Source organism: Ursus americanus, chromosome 7 (genome assembly GCF_024610735.1).
Source record: "Ursus americanus isolate L20-20 chromosome 7, mUrsAme1.1.p, whole genome shotgun sequence".
NCBI classification, from domain to species: Eukaryota; Metazoa; Chordata; class Mammalia; order Carnivora; family Ursidae; genus Ursus; species Ursus americanus.
The window spans coordinates 17,203,868-17,225,366 of NC_142133.1; the positions used below are offsets into that span (position 1 = coordinate 17,203,868).

At 41.4% G+C, this 21,499-nt stretch overlaps 1 long non-coding RNA gene across 1 annotated transcript in view; it reads right to left on the reverse strand.

Moving 5' to 3' along the window:
* The window catches only part of LOC148109634 (uncharacterized), a 112,286-nt gene that overhangs the window by 50,536 nt on the left and 40,251 nt on the right, over nt 1-21,499 (reverse strand). The window lies entirely within an intron of this gene.

Here is a 21,499-nt window from a genome sequence, read left to right on the forward strand (position 1 = left end):
CGCAGAATAGGTGCTTACTAAATAGCAGCAGAACTGAACTGGTAAGCCAGAATAGATGACTGGAAGAGAAGGATAGAAAAAGAGATTCCACTTGATCCAAAAGGCCACTGGTTCTTAACCCTTAGCATGAATCAGAATAACGTAAAGGGCTTGTTAAACCACAGAAGGCTGGGGCCCATCTTCATCATCTTCATAGTTTCTTGTTTGGTAAGTCTAAGATAAAGACAAAGAATTTGCATTTTTAAGGAGTTCCAGGTGACATTGATACCTCTCCTTCAGGGACCAGACTTTGAAAACCCCTGCAACAGGCAATGGTCCTACAGTTTCCTGTTGGGGGAGTGATGTGAGAAGGGTGCTCTCAGATGACTCACAATGCATTAAAGGAACAGCAAGGCTGAAGGGATCAAACTTGAAGCAAGCGTGAAGCTCCTACCAAAATAATCAGGTGGCAGTACTGGGGCGCAAGGAGCTTTGCAGCCAAGGGAAATTAAAAAGGAAATACTGAAAGGGCTTGCTGGCTTTATCAGTTCTCCTTCAAATATTGTAGTTTAAATAATCAATCTACCTACAGAGGGAGAAAATCAAATTACTGTCATTCTTAATGAAAGAACCAACAGCCCTATTTGCTGGGCATGGGTGAGAGCCATGAAGTACCATCCAGCATGGCTACTACGAGTCAGTGTTCTGAGCAATATTTACTGCTATAATGAACTCTTCTACCAATTCGATTTACCTGATAAAACTGTCTTTGGGCTTCCATAAGGCCCTGGCTTCCTCCACCATCATCAGCTGGAGGTTCTGAAAGCCATTCATACCCTTCAGATTTGTGCCTGATGTGATTTACACCGTTTCAGAACACTGGGTGTAATTCCCCTACCGGCATTCATTATCTCTATTTCCAAGTTGAAAATGATTCAAGCAGTGAAAAGAGTGCATGATTGTATTTATTCATGGGCTGTTTTGGAAATGCAATTATTTCCTTCATGTTCCAGAGACAGTGGTGTTAATAGAATGCTTTCTAAAAGCATGGGGTTGCCGATGTCCAGGTTTCTGGCATCTGTTAGCAGATGTCATAAGCAATGGTGGTGGGGCAATAAACAAAGAAGGCCTTCTTTTCATCTACATCACGGCATACTCCTCTGCAAACGTGGTTACCTTCACATTTTCATTATAATTCCTTGTAAGTGGTTCAAGAGTTCAAAAGTATCAAGAATAATGTCTAAGTGCCCATTCCAAATACTGGCTTATTTTTGCTAGTTGGGACTTTGGCTACCTTCCAGCAACTTCTAATATTAAAACAATGCCTCCAGGACTGGCCACATCAGAGCACTGTCCAAAGATATCTGTGGCTGATTTACAGGGAATGGAAAAAAAAGCAAAGCATCTTGAGGGTTGTGAGGTTGAAAATTTATCCCCTGAGGAGATTCCAGTAGAGCAGGAGAAGAGACGTTTATGAACAAGCAAGCTGATTGGTAACAATAACACGTCAGGGCCAAAATAAAGCATCCCAAACGGAAAAGCACACATTTTAACTATTTTTTAAATGCAATGAACATAATTAAGTTAATTTCTAGTATTATCAATAGTTGTTTCCATAACAGAAATGAGTGGCGACTCCTGGACCTGGGCAGTAAGGAAAAACAGAAGGAACCCTTTTCTGTCTCTCCTTCCCCTGATTTATTTATTACATTTATTTCTTGAGTAAACATTTTAACAAGCAAGTGTCCTGGTTTCCCTCAGTCTGTCCTCTGCCCCACCTCCTTGGCACAGGGCCTGGTACTGAATGCCAATGTGCACATTCACTATGAGCAAAGCATGCACCTAGCTACAACAATTACAATGGTTTTTGTTTTGACTTCACCTTTTTTTTTTAAATTTTAAAACTGTATTTCCTTAGATTGAACTACCTACATTTTAAATAAATTTATATGTGTTTTGCAAATGTAATCTTTAATTTTTTAAATTCTTCAGTCAGCTTCTGCTAGTCCAGAGGAGGAAGACTCCTAGTGCCCCCAGGCTGGCCCCAGGCCCTGAGCCTCTTGACTTCACCTCTTAATAAAACCTCTATTTAAAGGTGCCAACAGCGGTGCCTGGGTGGCTCGGTTGTTAGGCGTCTGCCTTCGGCTCAGGTCATGATCCTGGGGTCCTGGGGTTGAGCCCCGCATAGAGCCCTGCATTGAGCTCGGCATTGAGCTGCATCGGGCTCCCTGCTGGGCGGGGAGCCTGCTTCTCCCTCTCCCTCTGCCTGATGCTCCCCCTACTTGTGCTCAATCTCTCTCTCTGTCAAATAAAGAAATAAAATCTAAAAAAAAAATAATAAATAAAGGCACCAACAGGTACACTTTCAAGTTGAACTGAAGCAAATGCTTTTTGAAAGAACTTGTAATGCAATACTCTTTTAGATCAAGATAACAGTATTTACTGGTAGACTCTCCGTGCAGCCCATTCTGCAGCTAGACTCATGTGAATATGTCTCCATTCTCATGGCCAGTTTCAGAGTAAACCTGCTGCAGATTCCTGCATTCCCTTTTTCTGTGAACAACCTTCTCTGCAAGGTTTAAAGATTACAAAATGGCCAGAAGCTTTCAAAAGCATGGATCTCCTTGGTTTTTAAAATTTTTCAACAGTCCATTTTCTCACATTCAAAGGGCATCCAGCTCCCGGGAACCCAAACCCAAGCACACTCACTCCTATTAGGTTGTTTACATAGACTCTGAAGGTCTTTTCAGCGAACCTTTTTCCTGACCCACCCCACAATTTCCTCTGGTTTGTTATTTGACAGACTATCTAAATACTTTACCCAAGTCATTTGCTTCCTTCCTACTGAAAGCTTTTTAGTGCTGCCACCAGCCCCTTTCTTCCTGAGCAAGGATCAAGGTTTTCTTCAGTATGGGCTCTGTGGCACACGGTCTCATTCCTTAGCTCTTGGTAAAATCCTGCTTTTTGAACTGCTTGTTGGGGGACAGGGGGACAGGTATGAATTATAAACATAGCCATAGAGATGCAACATAATTAATTGTGAGCACTTAGAATAACTACATTTAAACCTAATAAAACATTTCAAGGGAAGGACCTTGGGGGAACAATTCATAGGTAAATGGCATTTATTTCGATTGGCATATCAACTGTTTCTGTGAAGAGTTCATTCTCTAAAATACTTTTATTATTTCCTTCAGAAAACTTCTCCTTTTAGTCAATTGTTTAATAAAACTTATTCTCATAGCACAAAGGAAAAGTCAAAAGATCCCAAATTCCCAACTAGTGGATACCGAATCTAAGGACAGAAGGTGTTACCCACCTGGGCCCTTGGGCTCTCTAAGCAATAGAAATTGACAAGAAGGCCAGTGGAAGTTCCAGGAAAGACTTTTTTTTTAATAGATAAAGAGATTTATTAAACGAGTTGGCTCATGAGATTATGGAGGGTGAGAAGTCCCATGACCTGCAGCCCGCAGAGATGGTGTAGTATACCGTATACCACTATATACCGTATACTGGTGTGGTATATATACAGTACACAGTACATAGTGTATAGAGAGAATGGTATAGTTCCAGTCCCAGTCCAAAGGCCTGAGAACCAGGAGAACCAGTACTGTATAGTTCGAGTCCAAGTCTGACTTCACTGGGGCTTTTGCTCAGCACAAGGGAGGCAGCACAGAGGAAAGAATTCTCAGGCTGATTCTCAGACCAGAGGTCAGGGAGAGTTCTTAAAAGACACTTAGGTGGAAGCACCATCTAAGCATGTAGAGGCAGGGATTTATTAGCACCTGCACACTTAAAGTTCATGCTTCCTCATGTGTTGCATGTCTAATTAGCATGCTAAATCTCCACTCCGGGGTGTAACTTTTAGTAATATAATGAGAGGGAAAGTTGGTGAAAGGTCAGCTCTGGGATCCATCTTGGCACAGACTGGTTTGGTCCAGTCTTCACCAGTCTTTGTACTAAGCATCTTCTTTCAGTAAGCACCCTCCCTCCGCGTTCCTGCAAGGTGTGCTACTCAAGAGGCATAGAGTTTGAGCCTTTTCTTTCTGGAGGCAGCCCAAGAATGCTGGATTTTAGGGTCAGGATTGAGGGGACCCAGTCCAGTCCCTGCTCTGTCTCTGAGGCATTCTTTGATTTGACCAAGGTCTGAGTGTATTTTAGTTCTCCCAAGGAACACCAAAGCTTTTGCCCATCTCTTTCCCCTAAAGCAAACCTAAAGTAATCCAATACTTCACCATTCCTTTTTCAGGAATGCCCTGGAGCATTATTCAATATTTGCCTATTTTTCCCTGGAAAATTCCCAATGTTAATGATGGCTACTTTGTACTATAGAAGCCAATGGCAAGCTGTCCCCAAGGTGGGTCGCTTTGGCATGAAGACTACTTTGAGTTGAAAAGCAATAAAAACCTAGCAGGTTCAGTTAAAGCTCTTTATCTCCCCATCAACTGCCTAAAAAGAATTTAGATAGAGCACTTGCTCCAGGAAGAGAGTTATCACCATAAATAACTACATTATGATATGAAATAGGTGTGGTAGACAGGGAGGAACCTACCAATGCCTGTTGGATACAAGTCCTCTCTTGGTGCTATTGTCTCTGGATGGCTCAGCAAACATTTGTTTACCAAACATTTACTCTTTTTCATCTTCCTGTAAATTGCATTCCTTTCCTCTGAAGTCCTAGATCCCTACTCCTTCTCCTCAGTTCAGGATGACATACATACCTCATTTTGCTTGACTTTTTTAAAAAAAATTATTTATTTATTTGAGAGAGAGAGAGAGAGAGCACGCGTGCAGGGCGGAGAGAGGGAGAAGCTGGCTCCCCACTGAGCAGGGAGCCTGATGCAGGACTCGATTCTAGGACCCTGGGATCATGACCTGAGCTGAAGGCAGACACTTAACCAACTGAGCCACCTAGGCGCCCCATTTTGCTTGACTGTCTTTGGAATATCCACATCTGTGTGGATTCCCTGCACGTACACTACTAAATTTTATCTTCTGTTAATCTGTCTCATGTCAATTTGATTCTTAGTCCACCTAGAAGGACCTTGTAGGGGACAGTAATTCCTGCTCCCCTGGGAATACCTAAAATGCACCGGTTTCTCAACTCAACCTTACTGAAGAGTTTCCCAATGTGAAAAAGGCACCAAAAAGTATTTTTAAATTGCTAGGTAAAAGGGACCAGGGAACATTACCATTGGTTCCTGAGTTAATTCTCCTAGTGACCAGATATGAATCTGGAAGATGGTTGGATGGTCTGAGACATAACCTGTGTTGATGTTACAGGATTTCTTCCCCTCTAAGTGCCTGTGGTTCTTGGTCATGCTGCTTCGAAGAATGAAGAGGTAGACCAGACAGAGTGGTGGGCAGCAAAGCAAGGTTTATTGAATGATAGCAAAGCGATAGTACAAAGCTCCCAAAGAGGGAGGGGACCCCAGAGGGTTGCCACCAGAATTTCTTTTTTGTTTTTGTGAGTAAAGCGATAGAAGTTACAGTAAGTGAAGATACAGAAAAAGCTCTCAGAAGTGAGAGGGGTCCTGAGAGGGTTTCCAATGAGGGCCTTTAGGGTTGGTCTTTTGTAGAAAGGTAACCAGGGAACTTAAGTCCTTTTAACATCTCTATTGATAACACCTTCAATGGCTTACTTCCTTTTTAGGGACTGGTTATTCTTTGGTGGTCACGGGTGATTATCATAAAGACACCCACCCCACATGCAAGGTGGTCCCTCCACCCCACCCACTGAGGGCAGTGTGGTCCGATTTGTCCCCTTATCTTTGGTTTCCCCACACCTCCACATTTTTGGGATTTCTGCGAGCGTGATCACTTAGCCCCCCTATCTATCTCTTCCTACCTAGCCCCACCTGTTCCTTACTCATTCCTCCCCCTGGAATAGTAACCCTAACTGCGTGTTAGGGAATGGGATGATGACCGCTTTGGCTGCTTCCTGCTGAAATGGGGCAGCGGGCTGTGTGGCAGATAGAATCTATCCAGGGGTTGGTCCAGGGACTTGTGGTATGGCTCCAGGGGGTCATGATGGGCAGCAAATGGCACATGCATCAATACATGCAAGTTACATGCATCAGCACATGCAAAAGGATGAACATGAAAATGGAACCCTCTTACACTGTTAGTGGGACTGCACGCTGGTGCAGCCACTCTGTGACACAGTATGGAGGTTCCTCAAAAAGTTGAAAACAGAGCTACCCTATGACCCAGCAATTGCACTACTGGGTATTTACCCCAAAGATGCAAATGTAGTGATCTGGAGGGGCACCAGCACCCCATTGTTTATAGCAGCAATGTCCACAATAGCCAAACTATTGATAGAGCCCAGATGTCCACTGAAAGATGAATGGATAAGGAAGATGTGGTGTATGTATATATACATAATGGAATATGACGCCGCCATAAAAAAAAAAATGAAATCTTGGGGCACCTGGGTGGCATAGCGGTTAAGCGTCTGCCTTTGGCTCAGGGCGTGATCCTGGCGTTATGGGATCGAGCCCCACATCAGGCTCCTCTGCTATGAGCCTGCTTCTTCCTCTCCCACTCCCCCTGCTTGTGTTCCCTCTCTCGCTGGCTGTCTCTATTTCTGTCAAATAAATAAATAAAATCTTTAAAAAAAAATGAAATCTTGTCATTTGCAAGGACGTGGATGGAACTAGAGGGTACTATGCTAAGTGAAATAAGTCAGTCAGAGAAGTTAAAGGCCATGAGAGTTTCTAAGTCTAGGGGTTCTTATTGGCTTGTTGGCAGGCTGTTTTGATCTGATTAACCCTCCCTGTGCCTGTCATCCAATCAGGTTTTTGTCACGTATCTATCATATGGGAAAGGGGGGGAGGGCTCCTTCCAGGGTGGTGTAAAATCCTTTTCAGGGTCGTTTCCTCTTGGGGGGCGGGGGGGCACCCTTGTCCCTGCCTGCCTTTCTTCATCTATTGTTCATCATTAACAAACTAGAGTGCTATGTCTTAAACATCGAAGTTAACCACTACCCACATATTCTGGGCTTGATAATAATAGAACCGTAAATTAGTAAAACCACTTTTGAGCTCAATGACAATAGAGTCTGAATGTGATCCAGATGTTAGGAGACATGGCTATAACCTTTCCCCATCACTAATTATAATCTATATTACAGATCAATTCAGTGGAATGGTTTTATAAGCTAGTGGAAACTTCTGTCAAAATCAAGTGGGTATGGGGCACCTGGGTGGCTCAGTCAGTTAAGCCTTTGACTCTTGATTTTGGCTCAGGTCATGGTCTCAGGTTTGTGAGGTCGAGCCCCACATCAGGCTCCATACTGGGCATGGGGCCTGCTTAAGATTCTCTCCCTCTGGGACGCCTGGGTGGCACAGCTGGTTGGGAATCCAACTCTTGGTTTTAGCTCAGGTTGTGATCTCATCAGGGCTGTGAGACTGAGCCCCGTGCCACGCTCCTCACTGAGCACAGAGTCTGCTTTGAGTTTCTCTCTCCCTCTCCCTTTGTCCTTCTCCCAACATCCTCCCTACCCACTATCTCTCTTTCTAAAATGAATGAATAAATCTTAAAAAAGGAAGAAAGAAAGAAAGAAAGAAAGAAAGAAAGAAAGAAAGAAAGAAAGGAAGGAAGAAAGGAAGAAAGGAAGAAAGGAAGAAAGGAAGAAAGGAAGAAAGGAAGAAAGGAAGAAAGGAAGAAAGGAAGAAAGGAAGAAAGAAAGAAAGAAAGAAAGAAAGAAAGAAAGAAAGAAAGAAAGAAAGAAAGAAAAAGATTCTCTTTCTCTTCCTCTGCCCCTTCCACCCTCCCATCTCCCGGGGTCTCTCTCTCTAAAAAAAAAAAATCAAAGTGGGTGTGGTATAGATTAAATCCATCATCTACTATTCTATCAGTGAAGTTCTACTCTTTAATTCATTAAAATGTTGTTCATTTTAATGAATACTCTATTGAAATGCAAATATCTCTTGAAGGGGTTATACCAATCTTTTACCAGAAGACATATTATAAACAGTTAATGTTTTAGCAGAGATTGGTTACAAATGCAATATAGGCCAGGGAGAGCAGGGAAAGCTGAGGCTGATGAGGGAGGAGGGAGGACACCAAAACAAATTTTATTACCCGTCCCAAACTGCTTTTTGAGGACTACCTTCAATCTGCTTGTCATTAGCCCTGCTGACCATCTCTGAATTGAGGTTGGTGATTTCCCTGAACACAAGGTCAAGCCTCACAATTTGGATGACAAACAGTGGCAACCTTACCACTTTCTAGCCTTCAATCCAAGGCATGTCCATCTTCCTTCCATTGGCAAATGAATCCATTTTTGCCTAACTTTTTCAAAGTGCTCAGCTGTCAAGCTGTGATTTTCACCCGGGGCTCTCATCTACACAGAAAAGTACAACATATGACCCATTTGCTTTTCTCTCTTCACAGGAATTAATAATATCAACACTATCCCTGCAAAGCCAGAGGCTGAAGATTTGCATTTTGAAAATAACAAAGGATAAGGGAGGACCCATTTAAAAATTTTTCATTGGCAGTCTGAAATGTCTAGACCTGCCACTAATTGAATTAACACACAAAATGAACTCCAAATAGCTGAATTGCTAGTACAAAAGAAGGAAATGATAAATACCAACTGTGGCCTCGTGACTAGACGCAGAAAGTAGGACTACGGCAGGCACCCATATTTTCCTTCTAACACACACATAATTAGAGATAATAACGAGTACCCCCTCTCCCTTACTATGTCCTATAAGGCATATGGCTTGTGGTTAATTTTATAATTTAAGTCGTAGGTTACAGGATATCCAGGAGAGACGGCCCCGGAACTGGATGAATGAACATTACCCAGAGAGAGGTCCAAAGAAGGGGACTTTTTGCTCTTCCCTTCAGAGACATACTGAGCATGTTTTCCTTTGCACAAAGGATCTTTCCATTTTGTTCAGTGAAAGCATGTTTGGACTGCTAGTATTGTTTAGAAATTAAAGTCAGAGTAGAAGAGTATGTGTAGACGCTGAGTGGTCAAAGAGATGGACTACGACAGCTTTGGGGAGTTGCTTTTAGCATCTACTCCAAACTCCTTATTAGAGGGCTTTCCTGTACTGCAGAAGCTGGAGAGTTAAAAAGAACATTTCTGATTTCCTGACTCCTGAGTTAAGATAGTTGATTTAAAACGCACATCTAACTTTGCTTCCTCTTAAAACCCAACAAAAAGTACAATGAAGAGTTTTTTGTTGTTGTTTTTTTTAAAGACATAAACCATCTGGGGCTGGGAAAGCAAGAGGCAAGAACAATAATATTTTGGAAGCTAGAGAGTGGCAGTGAGGAAGCAGAGGAAAAAAACAATTTTCACTGCAGGATTCTTGAAAGGTTCAAGAACTCATTGCATTAGTAATACTGGAGTCAAAGTGAGGGGACATCATGCTGAAATAAGGAGGATTGGGTAAAAGATGTTTGAGAAGAAGTTAAGTTAGATCTTAGAACTCCTTCCACATTCCACACTGCTGGCAAAGGCTAGGGGTTTATCCCTTATGGAGGTAAGAGTGTCAGGGCAGGAATGCTAGGCCCCACTGAGGGCTGGGTCCTATACCAACAAACTGTCCACCCAGATGTCCCAAAGGTAGAACTGAAGCTTGGTAATTCCCACCCATTTGCTCAGAGCTTCTAGTGTTTCACTTCTCACTTGTTTTTAGTTATTTCTAATAGGTATTTTGGGGGGTATAATTTATATACGGTATTGAAATGCATACATCTGTGTATGTCACACCCCTAACACCACATGGAACAATTCCAATACTCCAGAAAATTAGTTCTTCATTTTATTTTATTTATTTTTAAATTTATTTCTAAAATTTTTAAGATTTTATTTATCTCTGGGGGGAGAGGGAGAAGCAGACCCCCACTGAGCAGGGAATCCAGTGCAGGCTTAATGCAGGGACTCCAGAATCATGACCTGAGCCAAAGGCCGACACTTAACTGACTGAGCCACCCAGGTGCCCCATTAAAAAAAAATTTTTTTTTAAGTAAGCTCTACATCAGACATGAGGCTTGAACTCACAACCCTAAGATCAAGAGTTGCATGTTCCACCAAATGAGCCAGCCAGGCACTCCCTAGTCCCTCACTTTAAATCATGAACAGACAAGTAATTACCAGACATCTAAGGAAAGACTCTAACGTGGAAGATAAAGACCAAAGCAAAGAAATAGAGAAAAAGCAACTTAGAAGAAAGAGCCCCTTTAGGAAAAACAAAACATATTTTAAAAGTACTGTCTCAATATCCTTAAGGAAATGAGAAGAATCTGCACAATGAATGCTATGAAAAAATTCAAAGAACAACAACAAAAGAGCTCTTTAAAATTGAAAACATGATAACAGCAATGAAAAAAAAAACGCAAAAGAAATTTTGGAAGATGAACTTGGAGAAATTTCCCAGAAAACAGCAAAAAGACCACAAGAAGGAAAATAGGAGAGAAATGATAAGTGGAGCCCAATGAGGAGATCCAACATCTAAATAACAGAGGAGAAGAAAGCAGCCATGAATAATGCGAGAGAATACTCAGAGTTTCCAGAAAGAAAGGGCCCACTGGATGCCCAAGAGAATCGATGAAAATGAGACTCGCGCAGAGGCAGGTCATCATGAAAATTCACTGGGAACAAAGAGGAAATCCTTCCGTCACATGGAAGAACTTCGGATTTCTCAACAGCAAGCACTTGAAACTGGAAGTCAATGGAGCAAAGCCTTCAAAGCTGAAGGAAGAATATTCCCCATCCAGAATTCCATATCCAGTCACTGTATTAATCAAGTGGGAAGGTAGAATAAAAACACCTTCAGACATGCAAGATCTCAAAAAATTTACCCTCCACGGACCCTTTTCCAGAATATTGTTGCAAAACATGCTCTATCTAATGAAGGGAGGAAAGCAAAAAAAAAAAAAATATGGGCCACACGAAACAGAAGATTCAACCAGAAGAGGGGTAGAGGGAATTTGTCAGATTATGGAGAAGACGGACCCCACGATGACTACTCTGCACAAAGCACAGAAGATCTTGTTAGAAACCTGAGGCTATGGACTGTGGAGGGCCCACATTCAAAGCCATCTTTGCCTGCAGAGTGAGCGCACGGGCACAGGGAAAGTCCATGCACAGACACGAAAGAGGAAATGATGAGACAGTATGGAAGGCTTGTTTCCAACCCAAAGCTACACTGAAGCCTGGGGTCTCTATGTCTTAGCAAAACTCCTCTGTCCCCCCCGGCCTATATGCAGAAAAAAATATCAGCCCAAAGAAGAGAAATTCTGCATATTAATTTGTATGTTCATATGTTGTATGTGGGTATATATGGATATGCATGTGTCTATGTGCTTATATATACATAGAATATTTCTGGATGAATTACGAAGGAAATCTGCTTTCCACTATCTAGCTTTTTGTTCTTTTTTATTTATCTTTTTACCTTGTGTGTGTATCAGCTATTCAGAAAATGAACTAATGGATAAAATAAAATATTTTTTCTTTTAAAAATTACAAATAACAACAACAAGAACAACAAAATTACAAACAATACGCCCACTGACTGAGCAGTTTTACTTTTAGGAATTCATCCTATGGATACTCTTGTACACATGGGAAATCACATAAATACAAGGCCATTCACCACAGCGTTATTTGTGATAGCAAAGGACTGGATACTGCCCAAATGTCCACAGAAAGGGAAATGGTAAGATGAATTACGTACATTTATACTGCAGAAGGCTTTGCAGTCATAAAACAAAGAAGAGTGTAAAAGCTCATTATGTGTTGATACATAGTAATATCCAAGATATTCTATTAAATGAAAAAGACAATGTGTAGAAGAGACTGTGTAATTTGTTATAAAAATACAGGGGAAAAAATGTCTCTGACCCTTGCAAACGAAGTCAGACCATGCTGCTATGTGTTGTTATTATACTCTGTGTTTTTCCTTTGTAATACTTATGACAATAACAATTAATGGTTATCTGTGTTAAAAAAAAAAATCTAACACTTCTCACACTCCCTTGCAGCTGGTTCTGGGTGTGAAACAGATCATACCAACTCAGTGAATTATGCAAGATTTGGAAAGCAGAAGGGGTCAGCACCACCTTCTTGAGTCCTTAGGTGTTGCTGCTGACAGTTATGGTCATGGAATTATTGGGCTTTTCTGCAACAGCATCGTGGTGTCCAGGGACTAGCTTCATAAATGTCAAAAGTCAGTTGCAGGTGCAGCTTCCTGACCCCTGCCTGGATCACAGTCAGTGGTGAGCTCTTTTTTTTTTTTTTTAAGATTTATTTATTTTGAGAGAGACAGAGTAGGGAGAGAGAGAATAGAGGCAGGGGTAGAGGGAGAGAGAGAATCCTGAAGCAGATACTCCGCTGAGCATAGAGCCCAACTCAGGCTTGATCCCAGGACCCTGAGATCCTGTCCTGAGCTGAAATCAAGAGCCAGCTGCTTAACCTACTGAGCCACCCAGATGCCCTCAGTGGTGAATCTCAAACCTTCCAGAGCAAGCTCCCATACCCCACCTTCCTGACTGGCCCTCCTCTGGCAGGACAGATCAGTGGTGATGTTCTGGGGGTCATTAGAAAGAACCCAGCTTGGGACGCCTGGGTGGCTCAGTCGCTTAAGTGTCTGCCTTCAGCCCAGGTCATGATCCCCAGGGTCCTGGGATTGAGTCCCCCATCTTTGGGCTCCTTGCTCAGCGGGGAGCCTGCTTTTCCCTCTGCCTGCTGCTCCCCCTGCTTGTGCTCACTCTCTCCCTCTCTCTCTGACAAATAAAATCTTTAAAAAGGAAAGAAAGAAAGAAAGAAAGAAAGAAAGAGAGAGAGAGAGAGAGAGAGAGAGAGAGAGGGAGGGAGGGAGGGAGGGAAGGAAGGAAGGAAGGAAGGAAGGAAGGAAGGAAGGAAAGAAAGAAAGAAAGAAAGAAAGAAAGAAAGAAAGAAAGAAAGAAAGAAAGAAGGAAAGACCCAGCTAATCCCACTCCTATCGGCCTCCCTAATAATTCCCTAACTCTGAATTAAATGCTCTTCTGCTTAAAATAGGTGGTGATTTGTTTCCTGCAACTGAAATTCAAATGATATAATTGATAGCATGGACTTTTAACATAGAGAAACTGCAAACCTTATTTTAGAATTGTTAAAGTAAGTTACTTGATTTGTATCTATCCTGTACACTGTATGCTGCCAAAGTGAGTGTTAAAGGGGTTTAAAGACTAAGAATTATCTATGAGATTCTCTTTTGCATGTGGTAACAACTACTGATAAATCAGAGCATACGAAACAACTCAGGGGCAGCATGTTTAACCTTTTTTTTTTTTTGTAAGATTTATTTATTTATTGGAGAGAGAGAAAGCCCGAGAGAGCAAGTAGGGGGAGGGACAGAGGCAGAGAATCTTTCAAGCAGACTCCCCACTGAGCACAGAAACACCCCTCCATCCCCTGGTCCAATGCAGGGCTCAATCTCATGACCCATGAAATCATGACCTGAGCCAAAACCAAAGGTCAGGTGCTTAACTGACTGAGCCACCCAGGTGCCCCTTAACCTTTTTTTAAAAGTTTATCCAGAGGGGTGCTTGGGTGGCTCAGTCGTTAAGCATCTGCCTTCAGCTCAGGTCATGATCCCAGGAGCCCCGCATAGGCTCCCTGCTCAGCGAGAAGCCTGCTTCTCCCTCTCCCACTCCCCCTGCTTGTGTTCCCTCTCTTGCTGTCTCTTTCTGTCAAATAAATAAATAAAAATCTTAAAAAAAAAAAAGTTTATCCAGAATACAGAATGAGTGAATGAACAGGCATAAAGAGTTATTTTCAATGAACTATTTTTAAAAAATTGATGAAAATGAACATGACCAACAGGTGGGCAGTAGCTCACTCTAAGAAATGCCTGATGACATCAACTGAAAGGTGTGTCAGAAACAACTGGGTGATTCCAGATTTCACATTCCTTGACTCAACATCCTGAAATGGTTCTCAACAGGCTGGGAAACCCATAAAAACATCTGGCCCATAACAATAACAGGCTCAATCCCTTTCAATCATGGTGATACTGTGGGAGATGATGACATTTCTGAATTTTGTCTCTTTTTACATTGTTTGCAAAGTGAATTTGACAATGAGTGAGTAAAAGGGAGTGATACATGAGCAACTGCAGCTTTTGAGTACTACTGAGCACACACTTGATATAATGTTTGCTTCTAGGTAGCATTTTATAATTACATCTAATCCAGTGACATTTTTGTGTGTGCTTTTAGAAAAGAAACATTTGGAGGTTGTGGCAGATAAGAGGGCAAATGACTGAGAAGTTACAGCTCTCTGCAAATGCAGACACACATATTTACAATATTCTAGCAGAGAATAAATAGCAACAAGCATCTGATTCTGAGTTTTCAAAGTTACTCAATATAAATGAGGTCACCACTAAGGGCAGAATAAGACAGAACTGCTTTGATATATACGAAACACTTCTGAAATAAAAGGAAATGTTTTTTGGATCATCAGAAGTTTTAGAATTAAAATTATTTTGAGCTGATAAGGTCCTTAAAGACTTCTTGTCCAGTAATTTCATTTCATAGCTGAGAAAACAGGTGTAGTGAGGTTTACTGACTTGCCCAGAGTAACAGTTAATTGTGAAATTAGGGGCCTGGGGTGGCTCAGATGCTTAAGCGTCTGCCTTCAGCTCCGGTCATGATCCCGGGTTCCTGGGATCGAGTCCAGCATGGCATCGGGCTCCCCGCTCGGGGGAAGCGTGCTTCTCCCTCTCCCTCTGCTTGCTGCTCCCCTGCTTGTCCTCTCTTTCTCTCTCTCTCTCAAATAAATAAAATCTTTAAAAAAATCATGAAATTAAAATGTTTGGATCATAGCTCCCTCAACACAAGTTTTGGGAAATATTTTAGAATTGTCTACAATAAGGGAGAAATGATGTTTGGCATTAAACAAAGCTTCCTAAGAACAGAGCTGGACTCCAGGGGTGATGGCCTGATGGTGTGATATGGGATGTGGCTGGGAGGAGTTTTCCAGATGTTCCTTCACTTCGCTTTGCTGCTGGCACACAGGGGTCTATAGAATCTGCCCTCACTCTCTTACTTTATAACTCACCCAGGCTGCTTATTACCTTTATGCTTTCTCTTTCCTGCAAGTAAACCATGTATAGTTTCTCCTTGATTGCCTTTCGTGAAGAGAGGAAAGTAAGGTTCGAAGTATATATTGAATGCTGCTGAGCAGCTGGGCACCAGGAATCATGAGAATTTATACCACTGAAGCCACTCATAAGTGGCTGGTGGGGCTCTGCTAGAAGTAAGCAGATAGGGAGAGAGGAATAAGTGTCTATGCAGCTGAACAAATTCCAGAAGTTCACCTCAGTACCACTGGCTGGCTGACTTTCAGGCTAAAGACCCACTACTGGGAGCTTAAATGTATTTGTAGATGTACTTAGATTTTAAGAACTCTGCAGCACCTCACCCATTAGGATGGCTCTTATTAAAAAGAAAGAAAGACAGACAGGAAGAAAAAAGAAGAGAAGGAAAGAAAAGAAAAAATGTTAGTGAGGATATGGAGAAATTAGAACTCTTGTGCTCGTTGTGGGAATGTAAACAGGTACAGCTGCTATTGAAAATGGATGGCAGTTCCCCCAAAATTTAAAAATAGAATTACCATATGATTCAGCAATTCCACTTCTGGGTATATACGCAGGAGAAGTGAAAGCAAGACCTTTCAGACACCCATGCTCACAGCAATATTACTCACAGTAGCCAAAAGGTGGAAACAACCCAAATGCCCATGGACAGATGAATGGATAAACAAATATGGTATATACATTCAACAGAACATATTCCGCCTTAAAAAGGAATTCAGTTCTGACACAAGCTGCAGCGTGGACATTGTGAGGACATTATGCTAAGTGAGATAAGCCAGTCATAAAAGAACAAATATTGTGTGATTCCACTTATATGAGGTCCCTAGAGTAGTCACAGTCTTAGAGACAGAAAGTCAGATGGCGGTTGTCAAGGGCTCGGGGGAGGGGGAAATGGAGAGTGAGCGTCTAGCAGATACAGAAATTCAATTGAACAGGATGAAAGTGTTCTGGAGATGGATGGTGGTAATGATCGCACAAAAATGTGAATGTACTAAAAACAAAAAAATGTGAATGCACTAATGCCACTGAACTGTTAAGATGGTAAGGTTTTTGTTCCATGTACTTTAGCACAATTTTTTTTTTTGAAAAGGAGGTCTGCATTATTCCTGAAGTGTGTTAACTGAATTTGTAAAAGTTTCATTTATTTATTTATTTAAATTTATTTTTAATTTATTTTTAAGGTTTATTTTTTTGAGAGAGAGAGCAAGTGGGTGAGAGAGAAAGCATGAGCAGCAGGAAAGGGGCAAAGGAAGAAGGAGAAACAGACTCTCCACTGAGCAGACAGCCCAATGTGGGGCTTGATCCCAGGACCCCGAGATCATGACCCGAGCCGAAGGCTGATGCTTAACTGACTGAGCCACCCAGGTGCCCCAAGTTTCTTTTTTTAAAATTAGAAATGAAAATTACAGTCTATTTTCCATCCATTCTTCCTTTTATTCCTTCCTTCTTTTCTTTTTTCCTTGATCCCTCTCTCCTTCCTTCCTTCGAACAGCTATAGGCTTAACACATGCCAAACATTGTGTGAAGCCCTGGGAAGCTCAGAAGAAAGATACCATGCCCCACTCACAGGCCAGTGGTATGGAAGTGCCTTAGGTAAACAGACATTGTCGATGACGAGGGCTCTGATGGAGACATGCTCAGGTTGCTATGGGAGCTCCCAGAAGAGACTTCTAACACAGTCTCGGAGATGAAGGGAAACCTTTTTGGAATTTGGAATTCCTAAGTAGAGTCTTGGAGGGTGAATAGAAGTTAGCCTGCTAACAAAGGAAAAATGTGAATTATCGTACCAATAGTAGTAATAACATTTATAGAAATAAAACTACAATTTATATATTATTTGTCTAACAAATGCTTATTAAATACTAGGTAATGGGCAGAGTTCTATGTGCTAGAAATATGGAGGTGAACAAGATAAAGTCCCTCTGTCATGAAGCTTAGGTGGAGATAGTCAATAAATACATAGACAAGCAAAGCATAGTCTACCGGATTGTGGTAAATGCTCTGGAGAACAACAGAGTAGGGGAAAAAGAAAGTCTTGGGATGAGGGAAAGGATGTCACTAATTTTTATATGGTGGCTAGGGAAGGCTTCAATGACATAGCAGCATTTGAGCAAAGGACTGAAGACAGAGAGGGAAGGATCCCTGCCGGAAGAAGTAGAGGCCAAGAGAAGAGCCAGTGCCAAGTTCTTGAGGTGGGAAAGTGCCACATGCATTAGGAGGACAATGTGGTGGGAGCAGAAGGAGGGAGGGGAAGAGCTCCCATCATGCAGGTCATTTGAGGCTATGGTGGGGACGTTGGCATGTACACTGTGTGAGATGGAAGCCACTAGAGGGCTTTGATTAGAGGGATGACATGACTTGACTGAGGTTTTAAAGGAATAATTTTGTCTGCTCTGTTGAGAAGACTGGAAGGGGCAAAGGTAGAAAAGCTATCTCCAAGTAGGAGACTACTGCAATAATTCAGGAGACACTGATGGTGGCTTGGACTGGGATGGCAGCAGCTGAAGTCATATTCTAGATACATGTTGAAGGTGGAATCAACAAGATTGTCTGAAAGACTGGATATCAGGTGTGGAAGAAAGTAAAATTGTCATGAATGACATCCAAATTGTTGGCCTGAACTACTAGAAGCATCGAGCTGTCATTGACTAGGATGGAAAGCTTGTATGAAGAGCAGGTTTGGGTTGGGTGCTGACACTGGAACCACTGAAAGAATGTAGGGAGAAGTAAAGTTGGAATATGGCCATGGGGCTACTAACACAGCTATATTCCTTGATGGGATTCCAGGAAAATCAGACACATTGACAAGAATATAGGAGGTTCATCTTGGTTAATATCTTGGTTACAGTTACCAGATAAAGCTTTAAAATCTACTGGTTGGCAAAACCTAGACTAAGAGCCCTCCCAGCTCTGATGCTACATCTTTGTTTCTGGAATTTTGGAAAGCCAACTTTGTTTTCAGTGAATTTTGCAAGCACTTAAGTGTACGAGTGTAACAGGAAAGGCTCATAGTACATTAGCTCCTACTGATGCCATCTGTTGATGTGCAGAGTTAACTGGCTTTTGCTCTGGTGTGGGCTTTGGTTAGATCTGTCTGATTTATAAGATGGGAATTGGTAAGTTCAAGAGCTTCTATAATATACCATCCTTGACAGCTGGTGATGGCACCTCTTACCCACCTTCCATAAAAATTACAGTGAATAACTGTTCTGTAGTGATCAATGATGAGCATTTGATGAGATTGCTGGCTAGAGTTAGAGTTTCAAGCACAGAACTTTTGTGATGTGAAATTAAGTATTTCAGAACCTATAGTCTCATGTCCTTCTTAACCAGGCAAGACTTTAATAAACACTCAGTAAAAACTTTTCGGAAGAATGTAATCAGAACTCTCTCTCTGGCACTCTACAAAACTACAGATTATTTTCAGAATGGTGAATATCCAGAAGTGCCTTCCTGAGCATAAAAGACCCAAACAGGCAGTGGGTTCTGAGCTGCTAACTACATCCTCTGTCCCTGGAGCAGGCCCTGTAGAAGATTCAGAATAACTGTGAGGATGACCGCACTTTCAAAGAGAAGACAGAACTCACACTGACCAGGCAAACATTGACGTGCTCAGCTATGAGCTCATGCCACCCCCCTGGGCTACAGACTCTGCTTTCTCTATCACAATGTTCTTCACACTTACACTTACTTCCTCAATGTCTGTCTCCACTCTAGACTGTGAGCAAAGATCTGCCCAGTTCAGGGCTGTATTCTCAGAACCGTGGCCAGTGCCTGGCACAGAGCAGTCCCCAGTAAATGTTGAATAAATGAACAGAAATTATAAAAAGACATTTCCATTACATAAAACAGTTTGAAAATGCAAGTTTTTTCAGGTGAGGTTTTTCAAGGTTCTTCCTTTACAACACAAGTATGTCGTCCTCCGAAAGGCTTCCTTGATCCCTGACCGCAACCTCCTCTCCACAAAGGTTGGTCCCACTTCTATGCCTTGACCCTATTACATCTTAAGCATCTGTTATGCTATTTGTCACTCTCTGCTGTATATTTTTTTAGTTTTCTTGCCTGTATTATTCCACACTAGACAGAGTATACCTTAAGGACAAGATCCCTGCATCTCTGCATCCTAGAATCAAGAGATAGTGGTTGAATAAATAAGCTTCCATTTCCTGAAGTAACTAAAGCTGGATCCATTTATTAAACATGTGGTAGACAGGATTAACCAGATGCAAGAGTATGTAGTATTTTGATAAGATTTCCCTCAATGAATATTTGCTGAAAACTGTTAGAGATAAATTATTAACCCATTGCAATTAGTGTTCCCAAAGGCATCTAAGAGCTCATTTCCTATTCTGAGTCAAAGCCATCATCTTCCAAGGTCTAAGGCTTATTTCACAGGAAAATGAGGCAGATTCTTTCTGACAGTATGTTGGACAGTGGGAGTGAGTCTCACTGAGAGAACTGCACTCCTTCTCCTTTTGGTAGAGAAAATGATCAGGATGCTAGGATCTCTGAGATTGACATATAAGACTAATAGTCTAGAACTAGTATTGGAAGCTGGTAATTACCACAGGGGCAATTATTTAACTAGAAAAATAGATGTTTAAGTTACTGAAGAACATTTAAAAAAGTAGATTATACCAACGTAGATACAATTTTGTGCTAGTGAAAATCAAGGAATAAACACTTAATAATTCTACTCTTTCTTTAAAATGAAGACCCCCCAAATCTGCTGTTATGTTGAAAAATCTAACAGCAAGATTATAATCTGAGATTGAAACAGATCTGTCTGATTCCACAGTCTATGCTTTCCCCTCCTGTAAAAAGAACTCTCATAAATGATATACATGCTGAAGTGTTAAGAGATGAAATATATTGATGTCTCTCAATGTATCAAAAATATCAGATGGATTGATGGGTGGACAGAGCGATAGATAGATGGATCATTATGTGAGAAGGCAAATATGGTAAAATGTTAATTGTAGAATCTGGGTAGTCACATGGATGTTCGCTGCAGAAGCCAATTTTTCTGGAAATTTTTCATAGTAAATTTAAATAATTTATAATTATTTAATAATGTAGAATAAAAATAGTAAAATAAATAAATAGAAATTTAAAGCTAGTAACTAAAACATTTGAAATTTTTCATAATAAAATGTTGATGGGGAAAAAGTGGCATTATAGTCCCTTCCAGGCCAACCTGGTCTAGGAAACTAATGCTCAGAAAGCGTGTCTGATCCTATTATTCCATTGTTCAAGATCCCTGAAGTCTCTCCATTCCCTGTACAATAAAATTCAAGCTCTTTGGGTTGGCACACAAGGCCCTTCATGACCCATCCTCTGACCTGCTCGCTGATCACATCTTCAACCCTTCAAGCATTAGAGCAGAGCCGTAATGCCACATGCGGGCAACTGATGTGTGTAATAATTTGGTGCCCCTTGACATTTTAAAACTAATTTTTACTTATCAAAGCAATATATGTACATAATTTAAAAGGTCAGGTAGTGCCCAAAATCCTGTAACAAAAAACCGAGAGTATTTTCACACACCTCTGTCCCACCCTCACCATCCTATTTTACAGACACAATCATTTCCAGCTTTTATAGTTGGTTTCTATTTGCCTCCGTTTCTCGGCATGTGATCCTCTCTAGTCATCGTGTTAAATATTATCTATTGATTTTCTTTCACTGCAGGCAAGGCAATTAGCATTCTTCCTCTGCCCCTTCCCCCATCCCCCAACATAGTTGTATCATATTTTTTGGCTAAATCCATATTCAGTGTTAATTAATAGGACTGTAAGTACTGTTTGCCGATGAGTCAAGAATGGTGATTGCATTTTCTTTCTTGGATGTCTTTTAGTTTGTCCTGAAGTTGATAACTGCCTCTGTTCTGTCTTTTTCTCAGATTTCATTGAACAAATTGTGTTTCCATACCCACCGACAGTTCTAGAAAATGCTTCTTACTAAACATTCTCATATGATGAAAGCAGTTAGATAATCTAGTAGCTCCGTTTTGTTCTCCCCTGACAGCACCCTTCCTGGAGCTCTCCATCCCGCTTACTTTACATGGTGACTTCTGGGCCTCCCATATCACCTACTCTATCTGAGGTCTTCTGGGACTTCATGTTGCCATCATCCTGGAGAGGCCCTTTCCCTTACTCCTGTGTTGGATTCCCTCTTCCCTGGATCCACTGTGTTCTTTCTTGAGGTTTATTTCTTCATTTGGTCGAACATATCATCTAGTGATTTCTTGAGAAAGGATATGTGAAAGGAACATCTTTTTGAATTTTGCATGTATGAAAATGTGTATATCCTATCCTCACATAATCAGTGATTTGTTTGGGTGGGCGGGTATAGAATTCTAGGTTGAAAATAACTTTTACTCTGGCTTTTTTTTTTTTTTAAGATTTTTA